Genomic DNA, 10,296 nt, shown 5'->3' with positions numbered 1-10,296 from the left:
AAGGAATTATGAGTTTAAGGGAAATATCATTGAGGTTCACTCAACTTCCCAAGTATGATCCTTCTATTGTTGGAGATCATAAGTGTTTGTGTCAGGAGTGTACTAAATGGTAACCAAAGAGTGTCGCACCGCAATGCTTGTTCATGACATGAACACTTATTTCCTTTATGAGTCATGTGTAAAAAAAAAAAGGACGACAAGCTCAACAAAAGATCTAGTGAGGCAAAGAGAGCAAAGGTGGATGATGGTAATTTCACATTCTAGGTCCGGTGAATGGGATCATTCAAGGTTTCAACAACAGTTCTTCAAAAGGTTATTCAAGTGCACATCCCAGGACTAATAATGAGAGAATTTCTAACCCAAGACTTCAAGTACATGGTAATAGTCCTTTTGTGCCTACTAGTACTAGATGTGGGAGTAATCATAAAAGGAAGTGTCTAGCAGGCTTTAATTATTTTTTGGGTATGGAAAAATGAATCACAAAATAATGAATTTTCTATTAGTTTCTATAAATTATAGATATGGTCGTCAGACGTCTCAACCCTACCCTTCTTCAGGTCCGAGTGGTTTGGGTGGGAATGCTCCTAAGCAAACCCGTTCCTATGCTCTCCAAACTAGAAGTGATCAAGAGAGTTCCATGGATGTTGTGATTGGTATGTTAAAAGATTTCCATATAAACTTCTCTGATTTGCTTGATCCGAGTGCGACTTTTTTATTTTTTACTCGATTTGTAGCTATGAGATTCGATATATTTCCCAATGTATTGTTAGAGACTTATTATGTTTCAACCCATGTTGGTGATTCTGTGGTGATTAAGAGGGTTTATAGAAGATATCCAATTTCCTTGTCCCATAGAGTTACCTTTGTTTATTTTATAGAATTTAACATGATAGATTTCGATGACATATTAGGTATGGATTGGTTATTTTCCTGTTACACCTCAATTGATTGTAGGACTAGAGTGGTCAAGTTTAAGTTTCCAAATAAGTCTATCCTTGAGTGGAAGGGGGAAAATTCTATGCCTAGAGGTCAACTTGTTTCTTACCTAAAATCTAGGAAAATGATTTCGAAGGGTTGTGTCTACCATATAATGAGGGTGAGGGATGTGGAGTACGAAAAATTTATCATTATGTCTTTCCTAGTTGGAAAAGTGTTTCCAGTTTTTTTACTCGATGATTTACCCGATATTCATCCCAAAAGAGAAATAGACTTTGGGATTGACCTTCTCCCCGATACCCAACCAATTTTCATTCATGACTTTGGGATTGACCTTCTCCCTGATACCCAACCAATTCTCATTCATTCTTATAGTATGACTCCTATGGAACTTAAAGATTTGAATAAATAGTTAAAGGACTTATCCCTCCATGGGGTGCTCTAGTGTTGTTTGTTAATAAGAAACATGGTTAATTCCATATGTGTATTGAGTACAACTAATTGAGCAAAATGATCATACAGAATAAGTATCCTCTTTCGATAATAGATGATTTATTTGATAAATACTAGAGGACAAGTTATTTATCTTAAATTGATATCCGATCAGTTTGTCACCAATTGAGGGTGAAAGAGAAAGATATTCTGAAAATGTCTTTTAGAACTCGATTTGGTCATTATGAATTTTTTTCTATGTTTTTTTACTAATTTCCAGGCAGCGTTTATGGATGTAATGAAAAGTGTGTTTAGGCAATACCCTTATACGTTCATAATTGTGTTCGTAGATGATATATTAATCTATTTAAGAAGTGAGAATGAGTATATACATTATTTGAGGATTGTGTATCTCAAGGACCAAAAACTCTATGCAAAGTTTAGTAAATATGAGTTTTGTTTAAGATATGTAGCTTTTCTTGGCCATATATTTTCAAGCAAGGGTGTTGATCTAGATCCTACTAAAAGGGATGCAGTCAAGAGTTGTCCTAGACCTCTATCCTGATAGATATTACAAGTTTCATGGGTTTGACTAGTTGTTTTGGATGATTTGTTGAGGGGTTCTCCTCCATTTCTTATCCTTCAATGGCTTTGACTTAAAATAAGGCCAAGTTCAAATGGTCTGCAGCTTGTGAGAAAAGTTTCCAAAAGTGAAAAAATAGGCTTACATCTGCCCCAGTGTTGGCCTTACCGAAAGGTAATAATGGATTTATGGTATATTATGATGCCTCTAGAGTTTGATTGGGATGTGTTATTATTCAATATTGTAAGGCAATTGCATGTGCTTCAAGGAAACTAAAGGTTTATGGGAAGTATTATCCTACCCATGATCTTGAATTAGGAGCAGTTATATTTTACTTAAAAATTTGGAGGCATTATTTGCATGGGGTCCATGTTAATGTGTTTACTGATCACAAAAGTTTGCAAGATATGTTTACCCAGAAAGATAAAAATCTTCACCAAAGAATGTGGCTTGAGTTACTGAAAGATTATGATATAAATGTTCTTCATCATTTCAGTAAAGGAAATGTGGTGGCAGATGCCCTTAGTCAATTATCCATTGGTAGTGTGGCACACATTTATGATGAGATAAAAGATTTGGTTTGAGATGTCCATAGATTGGCCCCATTGGGAGTTCAACTAGTTGATTCAATCATTAGTGGTATTATAGCCCATAACAGTTCCGAATCATGTTTCGTGGTTAATGTTAAATCAACACAATGCCTTGATCTGACCTTAGATTATTGAAAAAGGCAGTTTTGCAAATTCCAAAGAGGCTCTCTCCCAAGGGGGAGATGGTGTCTTGAGGTTCCATGGTCGATTGTGTGTTCTGAATGTCGATGACTTGAGCGAAAAGATCTTGTCACAAGTTTATAGTTCTTGGTATTTTATTTACCCGGGAACCACCAAGATGTACCGTGATTTGAGAAAGATCTATTGGTGGATGGGATTAAGAGGGATATTACGGGATTTGTTGCTAAGTGTCCTAATTGCCCACAAGTGAAGGTTGAGCGTCAGAGACTATGACATTTATCCCAAGATGCTAGAATTCATACTTTGAAGTGGGATGATTTGAAAATAGACTTCTATCTTAAGGTTTCCACGAACTTGACATTAATATGATTCAATTTGGATTATAGTAGACCGAATGTCGAAGTCGGCCTATTTTATTCCTGTCAAAGATTCATATACGGGGGAAGAATATGCTAAGATATATTTGAGAGAGATGGTAAGCTTGCATGGAGTTCCCATTTCGAATATCTTTGATGAAATTACATAGTTTAATTCACAACTTCGAAAGTCCTTCCAAAAGGGTCTTATCACGAAAGTTAAGCCTAGTAGGAATTTTTACCTTCAAACTGATGGGCAAGCAGAAAGAATAATCTAAACATTTGGAAGACATGTTGAGGACTTGCGTGATAGATTTTCATGAGAAATTTTGATGATTATTTACCCTTGATTTAATTTTCCTATAATAATATATATAATTCCAGTATTGGTATGGCTCCGTTTGAGGCTCATTATGGTAGGAGATGAATATCTCCTATAGGTTTACTTGAGGTAGGTGTGGTTGCTTTGATAGGAACCGAGTTAGTTCATGAGTTTATTGAGAAGGTTTGACTTATTAGAGAGAGGTTGAAAATGGCCCAAAGTCGATAAAAGTCTTATGCGGATGCTAAGAGGAGAGGCCTTGAATTTGATGTTCATGATTGGGATTACTTAAGAATGTAATCCATGAAGGGTGTAATGAGGTTTTAAAAGAAAGGGAAACTTAGTACCCATTCTTTAATCCCATATCTTATCTTGAGACAAATTGGTAAGGTTGCATATGAGCTTGATTTTCCAAATAAGTTGGCACCCGTCCATCCGGTTTTCCATGTCTCTGTGATGAATATGTTTGTTGGAGATGCGACATCCATATATTCTCTTGTATAGTTAGAAGTGAAAGAGAACCTTTCTTATGAAGAAGTTCTAGTTGAGGTCTTAGATTGACAAGTTAGGAGGCTGAAGAACAAAGAGGTTGCTCCCAAGTAGAAGTTCCCATGTCCAATATCTTATGAAGATGCTATTCTTGCTTTTCACATGTTAACATTTCAAGTTACTTATGAATGGTTCTGTTATGGCATGGATGACCTAGGTCAATTAGTTTTACTTAATTATGACTTATCTCCTATGCTCATTAAATATGTCTTGTGTTGACTTATGTTTATTGAAGCTCATGTTGGGGACCATGCTATTACTATGATAATTATATTATGACCATGCTATTGCCTCTTATACTTATGTATTATGTTGACTAATCATTTGAGATGCTCTTATGACGTTGTGCTAGTTTTCATACGTGGTACCTTTTCTACTATCACATTTTGTCTAAATTCTAACCAAATGTAGGTTTGGAGGCTTGAGTTTCTTTGGAGGCTAGGTTTGAATGATTTAGAAGATTTGGAGATCGTCGTGAGTCCTCATAGCTTTGAGGACAATATCCATTTTAACTTTATGTCATTTCCTTTGTGTTTTTACATTTTGAATGGGCTTCTCCCAATGACTAATTTTAATTTGTATTATATAGATGGTTTGAGACAAAGGTTTTAGTGAAGTCTTCCGCTTTGAAATTTAATGAACATGACTTCGATCATATATCTTCAAAGTTTTAAATTCTTCTAGATTTTGTACTATCTATTGTTATAATTATGCTAAGGTCTTGGATGAGATCCACTCGGGGTCAAGTATGTCGTGCTACCTCTAGGGGATGCTCTTGGGGCATGACATTCCTTAACTCTACAACCTCGACTCTCAAATCCATCATCTAAGAAGACTCCCCCTCTCTACTCTTACAAGCTGTAACTGTCCACGTCAAATCATCAATAGAAATGCAGAGATGGGTCAGTCAAACAAGGATGTCACTCTCAATCATCCATGGGACTACAACGTGTAATTGGGTAGCTCTCACATCAATTGAATGGGCCAGGTGTCCCATATTATGATCACTGCCTGAGTAATCTTCGCAGGTTATGAAGAGGTGGTTGAACCAAGAGCCTGGGAGTAAGATATAATTGAAGGCCCGGAGGCCGGAGTAGGCAAATATTCCTCTGTAGGTATAGAGTCAATGTGAACCTCCGGAGATATATCCACATAATTTGTTCTCCTCATGTTGGTCTCATGTAGAGGGGTACTTGACCTCTATAAGCCTGATAGAAGTGGAGAATGTATGAGTTATTTCAATGTCTCTAATCTTATCACAAGGATCTCCAGCACGCCGACACAACTCTATAATAACCACAGGGAATTTTATGTAGGTCTAGCTCTGCTTGGCGCTCATAGAAATCTCCTGCTCTATAATGAGTCCCATGTCAATGCTCTTCCTGGACATTATCATCCCAAGGAAGGCCGATGGTCATTCAGAGTATACTATTTATGTTTTAGAATGTACGATGTAGGATTGTGTTTCAAAGTTTTCAGGTTAATGTTACTAATGTCTACATTGGGTGGACTTTGTGCATAACAAGAACTACAATTCCACCATTCGGATAGCCTTGTTCGAGGTTGTATATGGTAGGCGTTATTGTTCTCTAGTTGATTTTTTTGAGTCCTTCTATCGTAGACCCTGTGGGACCAACATGATATAAGAGGCTTATGACCGGGTAAGGGTAATTTGGGATAGACCTTAAATAGCTTAGAATAGGGACATGAGTTATTATGACCGTAGGTTGCGGCCTGTGAGGTTTTTAGTAGATAATAAAGTCTTTCTCTGCTATTACCCATGAAGGTTGTGATGATATTTAGGACGTGTTAGAAAACATATCCCCGTGTATATTCATTCTTTTGAGATCCTCCGAATAGTTGGCAAGGTAGAATTTGAGTTGTGCCTTCTATCAACCCAGTATTCCATGTTTTCATGTTGCAACGGTATGTTACTTAGGAGTCTCTTCTAATTGAGTATCATACCATTAGACTTTGATGACTTCATGACTTTTTTGGATGAGTCATTTGTCATTCAAACAAAGATGTGTTCCAATTGCATCCGAGATCCATTATGTGGTAAAGGTCTACTGATGGCATTGTCTAGTTAACGAGGCTACCTAGTAGACCAGGCATAATATGTGGGAGAAGTTTAAAGGCTTTCTCAAGTGTTAAAGTACATCTTGACTTACTCTTTTCCAGATTAATGTCCTTTTTAGTAATGGATGTTGTAATAACCTCCTAGGAATTTATGCATTTTTCTCCTATTTTTTCATTCAGAGTGTTCCTACAGCAACCCCAAGTCATGTACGACTTTCTAACACAAGAAGTTTGGTCACCTTGTCGTTTGAGTATTTGTTTACGTGAGTTTCAGTGTTGTTAAGCTGATAAACCTTGAACGGTATGTTTTGATCAAAATTTAAAGAAGATGACCTTTAAATCGTACATGACATGAGGCTTTTTGTGCGAGTTTATGTGATTAGGCATTTAAACTTTTAAGTTAATGCCTACGTTTCACTTTATTAAATGTTTTGTAAGGGCAGTTAGTGATGAGTCTATAGATTGGACTCATTTAAGGTTATATCTTGGTAGAAATAGTGTTCTAAAATACTTATTTTATCTTAATATATGATGAGAACTCTTAACCTTCATGTATTTGAACTTTGAAGGAAAGCATGAACATTATGTCGAAAGAAGAGACAAAAAATGATGAGAAGAACTAAGAAATTGGAGCCTGAGGATCACTGAATAGAGATGGCGGAACTCAAAAAGGCCTTCTTCGCCTTTTGTTCCAGTGTGTTGAGCTCTGAACTAAAGGATCAAATCGACTGAAGAAAGGAGCAGTTGGTGAGTAGCTCTCCGAAGTAGTACGATATTACTCAATGGACCAAAGCAAGACGATTTTGAAGGTTGCACCAAATGGAGGTGAATTACACCAATGGGTGAATCACCATGTTTGTTGGCGATTCTGACTAACTCCGCGGAATGATTAACTGTAGCACAAATCTAAAAGACTATAACTACTAGTAGAGGTGTAGTTTTTAGAGAGTCGGACACTATTATAATATTATTTCTATAATATTAGCTGTCCTTATTTTTACTCTAAGTTTCAGAGGGTTTTGAAGACTTAAAGAAGAAGAGGGTTTCATCTCTTCCAATTTGGAAGCGGGTCTCCTTGATTCTCTTGCGTTCCTAAATCCAGCTAGACAGAGGTGCCTTTGGAGGGTTTTCGGAGTAACCCTTATTTGTTTTCTTCTTTCAAAGGTGGAAGAAAATAAAATACGATGCATTACTAGGTTTTAGAACTTTTTACACCCAGCTATAGCGTGGGTCAAACATCTATAGCAGCGCAGCCATAGCAAGAAGCCTTAAACTATTATGGGTTGATGTCATCCTGGCCAAAATTCTGTTAAAGCAAATACTAGTCGTGTGCTAAAATTTTAAAATTTCTTGCACCCCTTTCCATTTCTTTTGGGACTCCGCAAGAGATGTCCTATCATAAAAACGAATCAGTTCTTTACATTTAAAATATTTTTTTGTAGTTGTACTCTTTTTTAGTAGCTCTATGCATGCGACTACCATGTTTTGGGATAATTGTAGTTTTTATCATATATTTATGGACTTCTTTTCTTATCTTTGGTTATTTATCTTGTATATCTTATTAATTATTCTGTATACTGCTTGTGCATTTCTTTGTTGTTCCTCCCTACTGTTGGATTATAATAGGTTCCATTAGTACTTGTATCTTCATATCATGACAATATATTTCACTATAACTTGTTTCATTTTTAGATGGATTATATTGACCACAAATTTATAATATCACAAAAAATACTAACAAAAAATCAGTTTTTCTTTTTTCGAGTACTACCAAATCTTAAATTATAGTCAAACGTAACCTATAGTGATATCATATGAGCTAAAATAGTCTTATTTCTGATCATGAAAATTAAAAAGCATAATTTTAAAATTAAATTAATCAATGTTATCTTAATGTCTTGTTAATATGACTCCAGCTCATCTGATGTTTGCATAGATCTGCAATGAAAAACTCTTTTAGATACACAGAAAGAAAAATAAATCATTTAGTAGTTAGTGTTTTTAAGTAATTTCAATTTTTAAAAAATTCGTATTTTTTCAAGATACAAACTTGTTTGTGGAATAAATTTAATTCCCCCATTCATATTCAATTGGGGAAAGTAATTGAAACACTGAGATTTAGGCATAAAAAGTTACTAATAGGGTTAAACAATTAACTTTCGAATGTGCTCACTTGTCATTAAAGTTTGAGCCCATTTTAGATTTATTCTTTTTATCCTTACCTGTCATTAAAAAATCTCATTTTTTTGCCTCACCCTTTCTTTCTCAATCTTGACTAAATATTTTTTTTGAGTCCAAGAACAAGGAAATTGGAGAGGTGAAAGGAAAAGCAGAAACAATGAATTGAAAGAACATTATTTTTTTTAGATCTATACCTTAAATTTTATTCCCTTTTTTGATAGATCTGTTGATACCTTCATTCTTATTCTTTAGAAAACCACAAAAGGTGAGTTCTTTTATTTTAATTTATTTCTCTTGCAAACTGAACACTTTTATTTATTTTATAAGTTCATCCGAAGACATAAAATTAGGAAGACTTCTAAGATAACCAGTTCCAAAAGAATCTCTATCACGAGTAGTAGTAGAAAAAGAGGGAGATGCCAAAAAAATACAAGGTTTGTTGGTTTCCAATTAGTTTCTTCGGAACTTATGTCCATAGTTTGCTAGCACATCCGTAACCATATTAGACTATCTTGGAATGTATTGAAGTAGTGTCGTCCTAGTGCATGGATTACTGACTACAGTCATTAAAAATGTGTTAGAGTTAATAAAGCAATGTCTTGATTTAGGGAGTTTAAAAAACCCTGAGAGTTGGACTCAATTATTAATGGAATGAGATTACGTGATTATGCTAGTTGTACCTTTGTGAAGAAGGGCTAATAGTCCCACTGGTAACGTGTTTCAAACATAAACATAGGTTGAGAATCGCACTATTAGTGATCTCCTTCCATCTTGAAATACTCCTCCCATTCTCCATTCCCTGATATTGGGTCATAAGAATTGTCAATGTGTTTTATGTAGCCTAGTTGTGAAGGATGCTACAACACCGGGAAAGCAATTCTCAGCTTACCAATGTCATTATTGTTCTAGGTGAAGGTACTCAAGTGTGTATAATGTAATACGAAATAATTTTTGCTTTCAAAACATCCAAATATTTCAAAGAGTAATTTGAGTGAGCATTGACATTAGTATTTCCGTACCTTGTACTATACACTGGCCCTTAGTAGTACAAAGCTTGTGCATGAAATTGGGAAGGTTTCCAGTAGTGAGATTTATGTTGTAGTAGTTTCAAATTTTCTTCAGTTGGAGATATGAATGAAACGTTCTTCATCATTCGAATAAGAAAGACATGCATCGGAAGAGGTTATAATTCTCAAAAGAATCTCTAAGGTATAGATTGTAGGCACTCTTAGTTGAGAAAGTTCCTCTAAGGTATAGATTGTAGGCACTCTTAATTGAGAAAGTTCCATTGAATGTTTTATCCCGAAAGTACAAATCCTTTTTTTTTTGGTTTGGATCTTTAAGTGTACGCATTGTGAATGATGTCGAGGATTGCTTGATGTATGATAAAGGAGAGATCGGAAATGTCCCAATAGTTGTTGCAAAGGATGTCACTAACTTTCATATTTTTATCATTGAGTGTTAACGGGACAAGATTTGTTTTTGTCTCGAATTATTATGGTAGTTTATCCATATATCGATTGATTGATAGAGATATATTTACCTATATAGAAGAAGAATCGGAGAAGGATCAAACGGGTGTAGCAGTGTTAAAGTCAGACGCATTTTATGATGTCTGGGCGTTCGAGATTGAGTTATAGAAAAAGTATTTTGCTAGGTTTACAAAGACTGGTTCAGTTGGACAAAAAAAGATCAGCTCTGCGCTCTTTTTCAAGGATTGGGGGAGCGAAAGAGAGTAATGTCATTGTACTGTGCCCTTACCGTAATAAACTTAATGTGATTAGCTTCCTTGAAAGAATCCACTCTCTTTGTTGTCATCAAGAGAAAGCTCTCTAAATGAATCAGGTGATGGGTAAATGTTTTTTTTATGTTACCAATGACATCATGAGTACAATAGTCTTGGGTCACAACCCATAAAAATCTAACATAGAAATCTAGGGAAAGGTTTTTTCTTACCCCGCCCATGAAAGGCGCATGAGTTGACTCAATTTCTTTGTATGAGTTAGCATGTGAGAATGGAAGACTAGTGCATAGAAATCTGGCTAGCATTGAACTATTATTAAGGGGTAAAAGGTTGCATTCACATAGCATAAGTAGGTATGGAAGAAAGAATTGACTTTATAAGGG

At 35.5% G+C, this 10,296-nt stretch overlaps 1 long non-coding RNA gene across 1 annotated transcript; it reads right to left on the bottom strand.

Annotated features, from left to right (window-relative positions):
- Positions 1-7,823: 7,823 nt before the first annotated feature.
- LOC107032233 lies at positions 7,824-9,308 on the bottom strand. The gene is made up of 3 exons (XR_001458335.2): positions 9,189-9,308; positions 8,850-8,968; positions 7,824-7,926 (listed from the first exon to the last, which is right to left on the bottom strand). It is a non-coding gene; the product is annotated as an uncharacterized LOC107032233 (long non-coding RNA).
- Between the last annotated feature and the right edge of the window lie 988 nt (positions 9,309-10,296).

This window comes from Solanum pennellii, chromosome 1 (assembly GCF_001406875.1).
Source record: "Solanum pennellii chromosome 1, SPENNV200".
NCBI classification, from domain to species: domain Eukaryota; kingdom Viridiplantae; phylum Streptophyta; class Magnoliopsida; order Solanales; family Solanaceae; genus Solanum; species Solanum pennellii.
The sequence above is the reverse complement of the archived record's forward strand: the minus strand, read 5'-3'. Positions and strand labels throughout refer to the sequence as shown.